Genomic DNA, 17,205 nt, shown 5'->3' with positions numbered 1-17,205 from the left:
GATGCAAGCCTGGTTCAATATTTGCAAATCAATCAGTGTGATACATCACATTAATAAAAGAAAAGATAAGAACCATATGATCCTGTCAATCGATGCAGAAAAAGCATTTGACAAAATACAGCATCCTTTCTTAATAAAAGCCCTCAAGAAAGTCAGGATAGAAGGAACATACTTCAACGTCATAAAAGCCATATATGAAAAGCCCACAGCTAATATCATCCTCAATGGGGAAAAACTGAGAGCTTTTTCCCTGAGATCAGGAACACGACAGGGATGTCCACTCTCACCACTGTTGTTTAACATAGTGTTGGAAGTCCTAGCCTCAGCAATCAGGCAACAAAATGAAATCAAAGACATCAAAATTGGCAAAGAAGTCAAACTTTCACTCTTCGTGGATGACATGATACTCTACATGGAAAACCTGACAGACTCCACCAAAAGACTGCCAGAACGGATTTCAACAAAGTCGCAGGGTATGAAATCAACGTACAGAAATCAGTTGCATTTTTATACACCAATAATGAAGCAACAGAAAGAATTAAAGAAACTGATCCCATTCACAATTGCACCAAGAACCAAAAAATACCTAGAAATAAACCTGACCAACAATGTAAAAGATCTGTAGGCTGAAAATTATAGAAATCTTATGAAGGAAATTGAAGAAGACACAAAGAAATGGAAAAACATTCCATCCTCATGGATAAGAAGAGGAAATACTGTTAAAATGTCAATACTACCCAAAGCAATCTACACATTCAATGCAATCCCAATCAAAATTGCACCGGCATTCTTCTCAAAGCTAGAACAAACAATTCTAAAATGTCTATGGAACCACAAAAGACCCCAAATAGACAAAGTGATATTGAAGAGCAAAACCAAAGCAGGAGGCATCACAATCCCAGACTTTAGCCTCTACTACAAAGCTGTAATCATCAAGACAGTATGGTACTGGCACAAAAACAGATACATAGACCAATGGAATAGAACAGAGAACCCAGAATTGGACCCACAAATGTATGGCCAACTAATCTTTGACAAAGTTGGAAAGAGCATCCAATGGAAAAAAGATAGTCTCTTTAGCAAAAGGTGCTGGGAGAACTGGACAGCAACATGCAGAAGAATGAAACTAGACCACTTTCTTACACCATACACAAAAATAAACTCAAAATGGATGAAAGACCTAAATGTGAGACAGGAAGCCATCAAAACCCTAGAGGAGAAAGCAAGCAACAACCTCTTTGACCTCAGCTTCAGCAATTTCTTGTCCAACACATCTACTAAGGCAAAGGAACTAAAAGAAAAAATGAACTATTGGGACCTCATCAAGATTAAAAGCTTCTGCACTGCAAAGGAAACAGTCAACAAAACTAAAAGGCAACCAGTGGAATGTGAGAAGAATTTGCAAATGACATATTGGATAAAGGGTTAGTATCCAAAATCTATAAAGAACTTACCAAACTCAACACCTGAAAAACAAATAATCCAGTGAAGAACTGGGCAGAAGACATGAATAGACACTTTTCCAAAGAAGACATTCAGATGGCCAGCAGACACATGAAAAGATGCTCAACATCACTCCTCATCGGGGAAATACAAATCAAAGCCACCCTGAGATACCACCTCACACCAGTCAGAGTGGCTAAAATGAACAAATCAGGAAACTACACTTGCTGGTGAAGATGTGGAGAAACGGGAACCCTCTTGCACTGTTGGTGGGAATGCAAACTGGTGCAGTCATTCTGGAAAACAGTATGGAGGTTCCTCAAAAAAATTAAAAATAGAACTAGCCCATGACCCAGCAATAGCACTGCTAGGAATTTACCCAAGGGATACAGGAGCGCTGATGCAAGGGGCACATGTACCCCAATGTTTATAGCAGCACTTTCAACAATAGCCAAATTATGAAAGGGTCCATAGGTCCAACTGATGAATGAATAAAGAAGATGTGGTTTATATATACAACGGAATACTACTTGGCTATGAGAAAGAATGAAATCTGGCCATTTGTAGCAATGTGGATGGAACAGGAAGGTATTATGCTGAGTGAAATAAGTCAGTCAGAGAAGGACAGCTACGTTTTCACTCATATGTGGATCTTGAGAAACTTAACAGAAGACCATGGGGGAAGGGAAGGGGGAAAAATAGTTACAAACAGAGAGGGAGGGAGGCAAACCACAAGAAACTATCAAATACAGAGAACAAACTGAAGGTGGAAGGTAGGGCGGGGGGAGTGGGTGGGTAGAGGGAAATGGATTATGGGTATTGAGGAGGGCACTTATTGGGGTGAGCACTGGGTGTTGTATGTAAGCCAATTTGACAATAAATTATATTAAAAATAAAATAAAATAAATAAAATGTATCATATTATCCATGCAATTGAATAATATTTGGCCATAAAAAGGAATGAAGTACTTATGCATGTTACAACACGGATGAACCTTAAAAACGTTATTCTAAGTGAAAGAAGCCGGTTATAAAAGACCACACATTATAATATCCCATTTATATGAATCATCCTGAATAGGCAAATATATAAAGACAAAAAATAGATTAGTGATGGCTTAGGGGGGCGGGGAAGTGAAAAGGAGAGAGGGAATGGGGTTTCTTTCAGAGGAGACAAAAATATTCTAAAATTAGATTGTGGTGTTGGTTGTACATACTGTGAATATGCTAAAAACATTGAATAATACATTTTAAATGGATAAGTTGGTAAACTGTATATTATATGAATTTTTCTCAATAATGCTGTTTTTTAAATAACTAGATACTTTATAGATAGTGTTATGAGCATCGGTATAGGTTGAAAAGGATAACAATAAGCTGTGAAGAGGGGAAAGCCAAGGGTGTCCCACTAAAGCAGTATTCAGGGGAAAAGTCAGTGCCTTAAATGTATTCATTAGAAAACCAAAAAGTGGAAGGAAGGAAGGAAGGAAGGAAGGAAGGAAGGAAGGAAGGAAGGAAGGAAAAAGAAAGAAAGAGAGAGAGAGAGAGAGAGAGAGAGAGAGAGAGAAAGAAAGAAAGAAAGAAAGAAAGAAAGAAAGAAAGAAAGAAAGAAAGAAAGAAAAGAAAGAAAAGAAGGAAGGAAGGAAGGAAGGAAGGAAGGAAGGAAGGAAGGAAGCAAGCAAGCAATGGGGGGAGGGAGGGAGAGCAGGGAAGGGATGGAGAGGGAAGGAAGAGGGAGAGAAAGAAAGAAAACCAAGAAGACTAAAAATAAATTAGGTAAACCTTCAATTCAAGAAATTAAAGAACAATTGGGGCACCTGGGTGGCTCAGTAGGTTAAGCATCAGACTTCAGCTCAGGTCACCATCTCATGGTTCTTGGGTTTGGGCTCCAAGAAGGGCTCTGTGCTGACAGCTCAGAGCCTGGAGCCTGCTTCAGATTCTGTGACTCCCTCTCTCTTTGCCCCTCCCCCAGTCGTTCTCTCTCTTCCTCTCTCTCTCTCTCTCAAAAATAAATAAACATTAAAATTTAAAAAAAGAAACTAAAGAACAAAATACCTTCCCAAAAAAGGTAGAATAAATGAATGAATAGAAATGCAGAAATCAATAAATCAACAAATAAAACCACACAGTTAATTTTTAAATTGCTAATCAGTAATACAGGTTTTTTCTCTTTCTTTTCTTTGAAGAAGACGGTAAGATAGGCATCAGAATATGAAGAGGTGCTCTCTTAGGACTTGCTTATTTCCTATACTCTCACTGCAACGCTCTCCCCAAACCACCTCCTCACACAACGCACCCCTCTCCCAACCCCGCAAAAGCAGCATCCATCCTCTTCCACTACCATCTCCAATGACGTTCGTGGAAACCACCTCAGCCAGTGGAAAGTTCTCCGACATCACACCATCCCGAAGGTTGTGAAAGTGTACCGCCAAGAGGAGAGAGCAAAGACAGTCGGCGGGATGGCGGGGACCACTGATGAGCCCTCACTTTGAGCCCTCACTTTGAGACACCCCCGCTGAAGTTCGGAGGGCAGAACTACTGATATCAAGGTGATCTCTGGTATTGGCGTAATGATGAACCAGCAGTTGCTGAATTTCACAAGGGGATCTTACAAAAAGCACATCAACGATTACATAAAGTTAATCAAGACCAACTCAAGGAAACAAAGCCATACAGAGGACAACCTCTACAAGCAGAACTACAACGGGTAGAACTTACCTGTTCCGGACACCGTTTTAAGTTCTTTGCATGCATTCACTCATTTAATTGGCACAGTATGGCAATATAAATACTACGATTCTCTCCGTTTTACAAACAAGAATCTGGGGCAGAGCGTTTAGTTTATTTGCACGACGTCACAATGCTAGTAAATGGTAGAGCCAGGACTCGAATGCAAGCCTCTAGCTCCAGAATCAGAGCTCTTAGCCACTCTAAATAACCCTGGTAATTTAAAAAGCAACAACAGATATGAATCCAAATGGCAGTAGAACACTTTACCTCAGTAAATGATTTTATTTATGGAGAGTTTTAAAAAAGGAAAATATCAGGGCATCTGGTTGGCTCAGTCATTTGAGCATCCAACTTTGGCTCAGGTCATGGTATCATGCTTGGTGGGTTTGAGCCCCACATCAGGCTCTGTGCTGACAGCTCAGAGCCTGGAGCCTGCTTCAGATTCTGTCTCACTCTCTCTCTGCCTGTTCCCCTCATGCACTGTACCCCCCTCTCTCAAATACAAATAAAAACATGTAAAAAAAAAAGAAAAATATCAACAAATTTGACCTATAAAATGTCATCATAATTGTTTATTGCTTTCTTTACCCACAGAAAATCAAGATCCAGACAATGAATTGATCACACCTTGAGTTCTATACATAAATTTTGATTTATAGTTGTTTGTAACAGAGGCTTTTTTTAAAAATTCATGTAGGTTATCCAAAATTAAACATCAGTTTTTAAAAAGTGGAATAAAAAATGCAGTATATATAGAGATTTTGAAAAGTAAGAGCACACTAGGTAAAAATTGGTAGCAAGAAAAGTGAAACAATGTAATATGGTTAAACTTCAAAAAAAAAGAATTATCAATTTTGATACCTGAGTAAATAAATTTAAAAATACCAGTAATTATAGAATAAATTAGAAAGTTAGTCAAATTCTATCTCCTAAGAAAAGCACCGTGTCTGAATAGTGTTACAGACAAATTCTACAAAATTCTCAAGTAATGGGTACTGTAAATATAACCAATGGTCAGGAAACTACAGCATATGTTGGCCCGTCACCTGCTTTTTGTAAATAAAGTTTTATCAGTACACAGACATATGCAGTCATTTTGTACAAAGGCTATGGCTGCTTTACTGCTACAAAGGGAGAAGCCTGAAATACTTGCCATGTGACTCTTTCTAGAAAACTTTACCTAGAGGAAGGGAATCCAACGGTCAATAAACATATATGCTGGCCATGAAAATGCACCACTCAGATCTTCTGCTGTGGGGGGCATAACTGATAGACATCCTGGCTGCTGTGGCCGAATCCATTGCTGTGTTCATACCGAGGCCATGATCCCCTTGAACTGCTTCAAACCAGTGACTAAGCAACTAGGCAGGGCTCCTAGGAACAGATTTCCTGCAAGGTACAGGCACGAGATTCCTCCGATAGGTGACTTCAGCTCAAGAGCTCCACATCAGCTTGGGTGAGGTGTTCTTAGAACCACAGTGTAGTCTGAGAGACTGCCTACCTCACCCACCTTCCCTCTCCTTCGCTCTCCTCCTCCACCTCTCTCTTTTGCGGGCCTAGACCTGCATTGTGGTCTGACTACCGCGTTTGCTCTCTCCTCCTTTCTCCTCCAAAGGATTTTCCCTAATAAACCTCTTGCACATCTAATCTAGCCTTGGTTTCTGCTTCTCAGAGGACCAGAACTAGCATAGCATGTAAAAATTCCTACCCCTCATTACTCCTGCATCAGGGAAATGCAAAATAAAACAACCAACACACTACTTTTCACTCACTCAGATTAGCAAAATTTTCTAAATTAGATCCTGTCAATTGTTGGTGACTGTGGAGAAATGGATTTTCTCATACTCTTCTGGAAGTAAACTGGTTCGGCCACGTAAGAAAGCAACTTGAGAAGTGAGAGCACATGTTAACCCAGCCATTCTGCATCTCCATAACTGTCCTAGAGAAATACTTGAAATATTTACAATAAGCATACATAAGGTGTTTCATTGCAACATTGTTGGTAATCATGAAAAACTGGGAATATCCAATGGTATGATTATACAAGTTATGAAATGTCTATGTAATGAGATACCCTGCAGGATACCATGAGAAGGGAGATACATCTATATGTATTGAGAGATCTACAGCACATCCTATTAAGTGATAAAAGTAAGATGTAGAGTAATACATACTATGTAATACCATTTATGTTTACGATACACTAAAATCTCTCTCTCTCTCTCACTCACTCACACACACACACACACACACACACACACACACACATTTGCAAATTGGTATCAGTGATCATATTTAGGTAGAGGAATAGAACTAGGGGTGGTAATGGAAATTTTACTTTACTTGATATTTTTCTAATCTTCACAAGAAGATTTTCATGGAAAAATATATGTGTTTTTTTTAATTCAAGTGATAGCAATTCTTCTTTCTCTCTATGGAGTGCTGGGCAATCCCTGAGGCTTCATAAGCACTGCGTATAATGGCATATATTACATATGCAGGGTCTAGAAACTCGTCCAAAGGTCAAGGTTGCAAAGAAATCACATTATCTAAGAGTTCTGTGTCTACTAATTCAACAGAAAAACACTGCATGGTTATCAAAGAAGAATCCCTAGAGCTCCTACTTCCAACAAACTTTATAAAAGAGAGCACTTATTCAAGATAAGTAGATAGGTGGATAGATAGACATGTAAAAGACAGATAAGAAGAAACACACATAGTCAATAATTATCTAGATAAATCAAAATATACATTACACTATTGTTTGTAATTTGTAGTCCTTGTGACCCAGACTAAGCATCAGATAGAAAAACCTGACAGGTCAGGATCTGTAAGAACCGCTGGCTGTCATTCTTTGAATGTGGCAAATGCTTCTGTCCTTGAGACTCAAAGCTAGACGAAGTATGTTGTGAAGAATAAACCGGGAACCACAGAACGCTACCCAGACTGTATGCTGGTTCTTTTTCTATTTAAGCAGCCTTACTTTCATGAGACTCATTTACTGGAGATGAGATCATATATTTATCTGCCCACAGTTCTCCATCTGCCCCTATTATCTCTCCAGTGAAACCTTTTAATACTACATGAGCGGGACATCAATTCCTAATAGCAGCAAGAGCACATATTTTGGCTTCCTCTGTAAAAACATCAATAACTCTAATAGTTAACTTCTTGTCACCCTCATCCCTCTCTTCCATATTAGGCCACAGAGTAAACTGTGGAGCAGGATTGAAAACCATGTAAGCAACAATGTTTTCTTAGTGATTGGGGTTTTATGACTGTTGATAGCAAACTAAGAGATCCTTGGTTGTTATGAATTGATCTGAACCCCAGGAGTTGGAAACTCAAGGTTCTGTAGGAGCCTTGTAGGGTCTATCAAGACTAATGAGTCACTTCAGGCTGGCAGTGACTTCTAGGAGTGAAGTTGGCTCATAATCTTGTCCCTCTACCCACTCCCACCCTGCCTAGTCAGAATATGCCTGTGCCACTGGAATCCCAACGCACAGTGTCCTTGGCCTAAAGTCAACTACAGTATAGAGAAAGAATATCAGCAGAAAGATATGCTCACCCAGTATACCCTGTACCAAGGCAAGGTTCACTCATGCCTCCTAGCATTTTGTCCTATTCTAACTGTACCTTTGAATTCCTGTCCCTACCAGGGGTATGCCTGCCCCTGCCAGTGAGACTTGGCATTCCTCCTTCAACTTATGCAAACACAATTTTATTATTGCTAATGCATCAGTTAGTCTATTTTATTTATAACACAATAATGACCAACAACTGTTGAGCTCCTACCATAGACTAGGCACTTTCCACCAGTGTTCTTACATAACCCTCACAACCACCCCAAAAGACAGGCATTACTTTTGGTCCCACTTTACTGCTGAGGATAAGAAAGATAGTTTACCCAGGGGCGCCTCGGTGGCTAAGTCAGTTAAGCATTCGACTCTTGGTTTTGGCTCAGGTCATGATCTCATGGTTTCATGAGTTCGAGCCCTGTATCAGGCTCCGTGCTGACAGTTCAGAGCCTGCTTGGGATTCTCTGTCTCCCTCTCTCTCTGCCCTTCCCCAACTCACACTGTCTCTGTCTCTCTCAAAATAAATAAATAAACTTAAAAAAAAGGAAAGAAAGAAAGATACTTTACCCAAGAACAGCTTGAAAGTGGTGAATCAGAACTCAGAGTTGGATCTCTCTGATTTCAAAGTCCAAGCCCTTAACCACTATATAGTAGGGTCTCCAATTGTGTTAGTACCCCAGGCTGGTCATCAAATAACATTTAAGATTGTTTCTGACAGATCCAATTTCATAGAGACTACATAATTTTTTAAAAAAAATTTTTATGTTTGTTTATTCTTGAGAGAGGGAGACAGAGACAGAGTGCAAGCAGGGGAGGGGCAGGGAGAGAGGGAGACACAGAATCTGAAACAGGCTCCAGGCTCTGAGCTGTCAGCACAGAGCCCGACCTGGGGCTTGGACTCGAGAACAGCAAGACCATGAAGGTGAGGATATATAAAATTTCTTTGTGAGATGCAAAAACGTAGTTATGAAAATTATCAAAAAATAATCCAGTAAAGGCTGAGACACAGGGGAAATCTGTTGAGCAGAGACAACTTGGGGGTATATTTCCATTGCTTTGCTTCTATCTCATTGGATTATGGTATGTGTGTCTGTCTCCTCTGCCAGACTGTGAGCCCCTGATATATAATATCTTCCTGATAGTTGAATCTTTGCTGCATCTGTGATGAGACAGAGCAGAACTTCAATTAATCTTTCTGGAGTGAACAAATGTATGCATGAATGTGTACTAACTTAAGATATTCTGTAGTCTCAGGGGTGCCTGGGTGGCTTAGTTCGTTAAGCGTCTGACTTTGGCTGAGGTCATGACCTCACGGTTTGTGAGTTCGAGCTCCGCGTCGGGCTCTGTGCTGACAGCTCACAGCCTGAAGCCTGCTTCGGATTCTGTGTCTCCTGTCTCTGCTCCTCCCCAGCTCATGCTTTGTCTCTCTCTCAAAAATAAATAAGCATTTAAAAAAATTAAAAATGGGCAAAAGATCTGAACAGACACCTCACCGAAAAAAGATATACAGATGGCAAATAAATATACGAAAAGATGCCCCACGTAACATTTCAACTTGTGCAAAATTAGGGAATTATAAATCAAAACAACAATGAGATACCACCATACACCTATGAGAGTAGCCAAAATCTGGAATACTAACAACACTAAATGCTGGCAAGATGCTGGCAAGGACGTGGAGTAGGAGGAGCTCATTCACTGCTGGTTGGGATACAAAATGGTACAGCTCCTTTGGACGACAGATTGGCAATTTCTTAAAAAACTACATATGCTCTCACCACATGAGCCAGAAACCATGATTCTTAGTGTTTACCCGTGAAAACACGTCCACATGAAAACCTGCACACAGATGTTTATAGCACCGTTATTCATAACTGCTAAAACTTGGAGCAACCAAGATGTTTTATGAGTAGGTGAATGAATGAATAAACTTTGGTAATCCAGGCAATGCAATATTATTCAGTGCTAAAAAGAAATAAGCCTACCCAGCCATCAAAAGACACAGAACCATCTTAAATGTGTATTTCTAAGTGAAAAAAGTCAGTCTGAAAAGGTTACATACTGTATGACTCCAACTATAGGACATTCTGGAAGAAGCAAACCTACGGAGACAGTAAAAAAAAAAACAGATCAATGGTTTTCAGGGTTTGAGGGGAGGGAGGGATGAGTAGGTAGAACACAGAAGACTTGTAGGGGAATGAAACTACACTGTATGCTACTATAATGATAGGTACGTGTCATTATGTCATTGTCAAAACTTCACAGAATGCACAAAAGCAAGAGAGAACCCTAATGTAAACTACAGACTTTGGGTGATAATGGTATGTCAAGGTAGGTTCATTGACTGTGACAAATGTACCACTCTGGAGTGAGATTTTGATAGTGGGGGAGGCTAGAGGTGGGGAGGAGGGGAGGAGAGAGTATGTGAGAAAGCTCTATACCTTTTTCACTCAGTTTTGCTGTGAACCTAAAACTTCTCTAAAACGTAAAGTCTATTAAAAAAAAAAAATCCTGTTTATTCAAAATGGATTTTGTTTTGTTTATTCTATCCTAGTCACGGATTAAATGTATCTTCTCCCTAAGGATTCATAATCCTCTCCAGTGTCCAAACCACTCAATTTACTTCAGCTAAATGCAGTGAATAAAAGCAGTTCCAGAAAGGGAATCTGAATCACTGAGACGAGTAACGTCCAGTGCATGTACCTGAGCCGGTTCACGTAGCAAGATTAAGTCACAGGTCACATCTATTAGGCAGCCACAGGGCAAACAGGCTCTTGTCTCTTCAAATACAATAACGTCCAATATTATTTAGTCAACCTCTCAGGGCTCTCTGGAAATGGCCAAGTCCTTCCTCTACTCTTCTTACTAACCACATGTTTTGGAAAAATACCATTAGGGTGCAACCGACCCTGACATTTTCCAAATAAAACAATTTATTTCTGAAAATATAAATTGTCTTATTTTTCTGTTGTAAGCACCGGTTTTGTTGGCAAATGGAAATATGAGTTGCAATTATTGTGGCAAGGCGGTTGGAGCGCCTGTGGGTTTTTGTCGTATTTCCACAGGCTGACGGCCACGGCGATGGCTTTCCCACCGAGCAGAAGTCCTGGCAACTGATGCCTCCTGATCGACTTCTTGGCAACAGGACATGGGCCCAGGATGCAGATGTGCTACTTTAATTTCCTTGAAAACTCATCTCTTTCTCCACAGAAATACAAATCCATTGGGATTATAGTATTTCTGCTGTGTTTTTATTACCACAGGTTTGGTAAGTGGTTATGTTTCACAATATTATCCTCTGTGTATCACAGAGGGTGTCTCAATCATCCATTGCTACATAGCAAACCACTCCCCCCCAAAATCAGTGACTTAAAACAATACTAATTTATTACTTCTCATGATTGTACGGGTTGTCTGGGCAGTCCTTCCATGCATTACTGGCATCCCCCATATAGCTGCATTCAGAGGAAAATCTGGCTCAGGGTTGGGCTCAACCAGAACACTGGGATGGTTATGACTCTCTCTCTGCGTGATCTTAGGATCTCTCTCAAAGACCAGCCAGACCTGGTCTTTCTTGCACATCTGTGTTGCGCAAGGGCAAGTCCCAGTGTACAAGTGCTCGTCAAACCTCTGCTTTCATCACACCTGCTGATGTCCCATTGTCCAAAGCAAGTCATATGGCCAAGCCCAGAGTCACTGTGAAGTAGGGAAGGGTTGTACAAGAGTAGCAATACCGGGACGTGTGATCCATTGGTGTCTATCCATGTAACAGTCTACCCAGAAGGAGGAAAACATAACTATAACTGTCTGGTTGAAGTCATTTAGTTTCAGAACAAAGGTATTAAATATGAAAACATAATTGTTGGGCATATAAGGGCCTAATACCAATAATAACTAATACATAAACTGACAGTTATGATATGCCAGGCATTGGACTGAACATTTCATACTCATTACTCCACTTAACCCTCATACCAGCTGTCCAAGATGGGTACCATTAGAAATCCTCATTTTGTAGATGACAGAACCAACGCCCAGATACGGAAGCCCACGGGAAAACGTAGGGTTCGGGTGAAACTCCAGTGAACACAACTCCAAAGCTCATGCTCTTAATCCCCATGTTATCGTACTTCTAAACAAGTGGCATAGAGGTCCCCACTGTAGTGGCAGGTCTTTAAAAATTAACCTTTACCATTAAACTGAAGGCAATCATCCTGGTCCCCAAACTAGCGAGTCAGAATGTCCTGCTGTGAACACAGCTCTCTGCTGAGCAGACTTCTTTCCTCCTCGTCCAATTCACCCAGACTTCTGGCTAACACACATGCACAGATACAGGTCCCTCTCATACAGGACAGAACACGACCTGTCCAGGCACCCCCTCTTCGGGGCCTGGCAGTGGGCTCCTCTGTGGAGGAGGTGGAATAGGACGGAAGGAAACGCACCAAGCAGACCACCCAGCAGCGTGATCTGACACCAGACTTAACCTTAACCTCCCTTAGACCGTTTCTTCAGCTTAAAAACAATTTTTTTTTTTACATTTATTTTGGAAACACAGAGAGAGAGACCAAGCACAAGTGGGGGAGGGGCAGAGAAAGAGAGGGAGACACAGAATCCGAAGCAGGTTCTAGGCTCTGAGCTGTCAGCACAGAGCCCGATGCGGGACCTGAACCCACAAACCATGAGATCATGACCTGAGCTGAGGTCGGACGCCCAACTGACTGAGCCACCAGGCACCCCACGTTTCTTCAGCTTTAAAAAGAGGCTAGTAACAGTGTCTGCCTCAAGAGCTTAGGAGAAGATTAAATTAGATAAAGCTCACAAGGAGCTCCACTGCAGTCTCTGGTAAATAAAATAAATGGTAACTATTATTATTAAGATTAAGGGCTTTTCAGAACTTCTTTGGAAGCTGTCTTTTCCTTGCCAGTCATATATTCTGTGAGAAGCATCCCAGGGGCTTCCTCCAGTGGAGGAACTTTCTGAGGACAATCAGCAGAGCCACGTAGACTGTATGTTAGCTTACTTATAAGAAATAATCAAGGAAAAGTTTTAAAGAAGCCACTTGACTTGGCCAGGGGGAAAAAAAGGCAACGTGGTTCTCAAAACTATGTGAACCGTGTTTCCCAAAGTCATCTATTATATATCCCGTCCGTTTCTATGTCAGCTCAACCTCTGTACTGAGGGTAATGAAATCAAATTGCATGGGTGAAGAATCACGTTGAAATGTGTTCTTTTAAATCTAACGTTTTACTTAATTTTATGTATACTCACTAAAAAAAGAAAAATTCAAACACAAACACTGAGCTAAGAGTCTAATGAGTCCTTAAAAGAGGCATAAACACTTTGTAGGGTTTTTTTTTGCCATGTATTTTACAAGTTTAGCATTCCTCACATTGCAACAACCGTGAACAACTAAAGTTCCACATGGATGACAGGTCATTGAGTTAAGGTTACAAAATGGGGAAGTATTTTATAATTACTTACAAACTCTTCTGGTCCCTTTAAATACTATCACAAGCAAAAGGAAACCATGAAAGATATGAAACCAAAATAAAGCCCACAAGATAATCTTCACAATTCCCTGTTGCTTATAGATATCAGGGTCCTCTAAAGAGCTGAGGGTGGCTTAGGAAACTTTTAAGTAAGTATCCATTCAAACGTCTCTTTTTCTAACACATGAAAATTCCAGTCTTCTTGATGACGCCTGTTTTGAGTAGTCTTTTCCACTTTCAGTCACCTTGAACAAATAATGAAAGCAGTAGGGACACCGAGGAAAAGCGAGAGCTGAGTCTGCCAGAACTGGGTGCAAATCCCACATTCTTCCACCTGTTCATTTAACGACCAAGAGCAAGTCCCTTTTAATCACTTTAACCCTTTTCCCCCTCATCTGCAAAAATGAGAATTCTAATTCTTCCTTTAAGAATTCATCTGGGGATAGGGTGCCTGCGTGGCTCAGTCAGTTAAGCATCTGACTTCGACTCAGGTCATGATCTGTGGTTTGTGAGTTTGAGCCCCGCGTCGGGCTCTGTCACGGAGCCTGGAGCCTGCTTCAGATTCTGTGTCTCCCTCTCTTTCTCTGCCCCTCCCCCGCTAGTGCTCTGTCTGTCTCTCTCTCTCTCAAAAATAAATAAACATTTTAGAAAAAAAGAATTAATGTGAGGATTAGATGAGTCATCATAGATGAAAATGCTTGGTACACCATTTGGCACAGAATAGGCATTTGTTAAATGTTTATTTTGTTCTGCTTTCTCAGTAGGCTTTTCTTTCTTAACACCAATTACCTTCAAACCTACAGCAAATTAGGAGAAAAGTCCTTATTAAAAGCCTTAGTCATTGGCAAATATAAGCTTTTACCTAAAAGTGCTACATTAAGGGATTAAATTCTTTGCAAACCTTAACAGAAAAATTAACAATCACCTTCCAAACATGGGGCAGGTGAACTAATCGTACAGTTCACATTCAATACATACCATCATGCTTTGAGAATGAATCATTAGATTTTACGCCTATGTACATAACCAGGAACTTAACTGAAGCCAACTAATTTTTTTAGGAGTACAATAGTTGATGCACAAGTGTATTTGCTGCCACGATGTCCTTGTGGGCTTAATCCGTCCTCTACAAACAAACAAACAAAAAATCACAAGATCCCAATTTTTCCAGGTACGGGTCAGTTAGGTCATTAGCACACCAAGCTACCCCAACGCTCTATGGAAGGAGAGACAGCTACCGGAAGGACTGGAACCCATTCTCCTGATTCCCTGGCCACTGCACACTGTCACATCACTAAGTCCCTCTCTGAGCAGACTTAAATCATTTTTGTTAATCCAGAGGCAGGAGAGGGAACAATATAGTAGAGTGGATATCGTGGATTAGCACTCAACATCCACTTCTCCCTTCTTATAGTATTTTTTTTTCAAACTGCCATTGCCATCCATTAGTTGGTCATGAAGTCAATGTAGGGGGTCAAGACGGGCATTTCTTCATGAAGTGGCATAGCCTACAGGAGTACAGAATTGCACAGCAGAGACTAGAATAGAATCTGTCAGGGCATCCCATTGTCTTGTGAATCTTTTATTTCAGGCAGACATGACTGTGACTCTGTGCGTGTGTGTGCGTGTGTGTGTGTGTGTGTGTGTGTGTGTGTGTGTGTGTTGAATTTTAGAGTAAAGTTTATCATAAAGTTTGAAAAACATTGTTCTAGTATGCCTTTCTGCACTTGTGATATTGGGAAGCTAAATACTGTGTCTCCCAGAATCCCTTCAGAAAAGATTCCAGATATAATTTGGGTTTTGCCAGCTAGATGCCCAAATGTGAGACCTGGAAGATGACAGTAGTCACACGTCTACTGCTACAGCTATTTCTTTTGGCAAGCAGAAGAAACACCCTTGGTTTTCTGCGTCTTCATTAGCAGAGAGTCACAAGGTGCTTGATTCTGAGAGATGAGGCACAAGGCGCCCATTTCCTTCTGGCCCAGGTGGCAGCAGGAAATGGAGCGAGCAGCAGGAGAGGAGGCACCGTAAAAGTGGTAGCTTCCAGATCTTGGTAGTATCAATGAGATTCTGGATCCTCTGGCTTTCTGACTACGGAAGTAGCAGCGGCTTTTGGTAGTCTCATTCTGTGGTGTACCTTTGGGAATTGCTAAGGAAACTTCAACTTCAAGTCTATTCTTCAGCCCTCACATGATTCTGCAAGCCACTTAATACCCTCTAATAAATCCTTTCTTGGTTAAGCTACTTGGAGTAGTGTCCATTCTGTACTCTACACTGTTAAAACTAAGAGGAAATGGAAATATAGAATAAAATCTCTTGGTACTCAACACTATACTGGAACCTAGTTATGAATCGCTATAGAGAATTCTGAAGAGAAGGAGATAACCAAGTAATTTAAGTCATTGATATTTGGGGGCTTTTTTGTTTTTGGTCTAGTTTTTGTGGATCCTATACCACCAAGTGATCAACAAACACGTATTCATTGATAAAACTACATGATGGAAAACATCAAATGGCTTCATAGTTTCATAACTAGCTACAAGAAGAATGAATTAATCTGTCAGACAGACCTAAGACCCTAAAAAAGGGTCCTGGAAAGACCCTGAGATGGGAATTTGGAGGCAGAAGTTTTGTTGAATTGCAGTTAGAACAAAACCTGTAGGCAAGTAAGAAAGCAGACTGGGCAGAGGAAGCAGTTGAAGTATAACGCACTTGCAACAGAGGATTTGGCTGGTCTTACCGGCTGGTGTAGTTCTGAATATGACATGACCCTTCAGAGTGGTCTTGAATTGAGGAAAGAAGGCCAGGTCTTTGTACTCCCACACTGACCAGTCACTAGATACAAACTGCCTTTGGGAAAAGTCTGTGACCCAGGATGAGGTCACTCCCTTCAGCCAAGGGCAAGTCCTTGCAAGGAACTCAGCTATAGATTGTCAAGAGCCAACAGCTCTGGGCAGCTGAAGGAGTGCTTCAGTCCTAAAGGGAGGACCTGGGTGGTGAATCACAGCATCTGCTCAGCACTCAGAGAAGTCTGAGTGAGTAAGAGATAATGGGGTATAAGCTGCTGTGATGTTAATGTGGAAGGAAAGTGTAGATAGATAAGAGAGAAGACAGGAGGTAGAGCGGACAGGGCTTTGTGATTTATCCGATATGGGAGGAGGAAGAGGAACAAGTCAGAGTTCCCTCCCCAAACTCTGTCTTGGACATTTGAGCAGATGTCAGGCCATTGGCTGGGGCAGGGAGCCCAGAAGAGAAAAAGGCTATTGGCGAGAAGATGATGGGAGTCAGAAGTTATAAATTCAACATTGCAAAAAAAATAAACTAATTAAAATAAATTTTAAAAAATGGGGCATCTGGGTGGCTCAGTCGGCTGAACATCTGACTCTTGATTTCAGCTCAGGTCATGATCCCAAGGTCGTGGGATCAAGCCCTGCATTTGGTTCCTCAGGGAGCAGACAGCCTACTTAAGATCCTGCCCCTCCCTCTCTTTTTCTCTCTCCTCCCACCCCTCTCTTCCATTCTTGCTCTCTCTAGATAGATAGATAGATAGATAGATAGATAGATAGATAGATAAAATTCAACATTGCATATGCTGAGTTTAAGATTCCTATAGGATATAACAACATTCATTGAGCACTTGTGACATCCATGTCCTAAGCTGCAAACCTTATATACATTGACTCATTGAATCTTTATATAAAGATTCTGTGAGGAAACTAGTCTTGTGATTCCTATTTTAGTCCTGAAGCACATGGGTTTTCAAAGTGGTTAATCAAACAGCCCAAGTCACTCAGCAGAGCTTATATTTGAACCCAAGTCTATTTTGCTCAATTCCTACAGGTGTCCTCTCCACACCATCCGGCACCAGCGAGATCAGGACAGGAGTCTGATCTAGAGAGACAACGGTTGGCATCATCATTGCATAGATGGTAATTAAAGCCACAAGAATAGATGGAACTACTTAG

The 17,205-nt window shown here is 40.9% G+C and overlaps 1 protein-coding gene across 1 annotated transcript in view; it reads right to left on the bottom strand.

The window, feature by feature from the left end:
• The window catches only part of ESR1 (estrogen receptor 1), a 436,996-nt gene extending 432,733 nt beyond the window's left edge, over positions 1-4,263 (bottom strand). Inside the window, exon 1 of the mRNA XM_042987330.1 lies at positions 4,162-4,263. The gene's annotated coding sequence lies outside the window, so the exon portion shown is untranslated. The remainder of the gene's footprint in view (positions 1-4,161) is intronic.
• Positions 4,264-17,205: the final 12,942 nt, after the last annotated feature.

Source organism: Panthera tigris, chromosome B2 (genome assembly GCF_018350195.1).
Source record: "Panthera tigris isolate Pti1 chromosome B2, P.tigris_Pti1_mat1.1, whole genome shotgun sequence".
In the NCBI taxonomy this organism is placed as follows: domain Eukaryota; kingdom Metazoa; phylum Chordata; class Mammalia; order Carnivora; family Felidae; genus Panthera; species Panthera tigris.
Note: the sequence above shows the minus strand (reverse complement) of the source record. Positions and strands in the feature narration are given on the sequence as shown.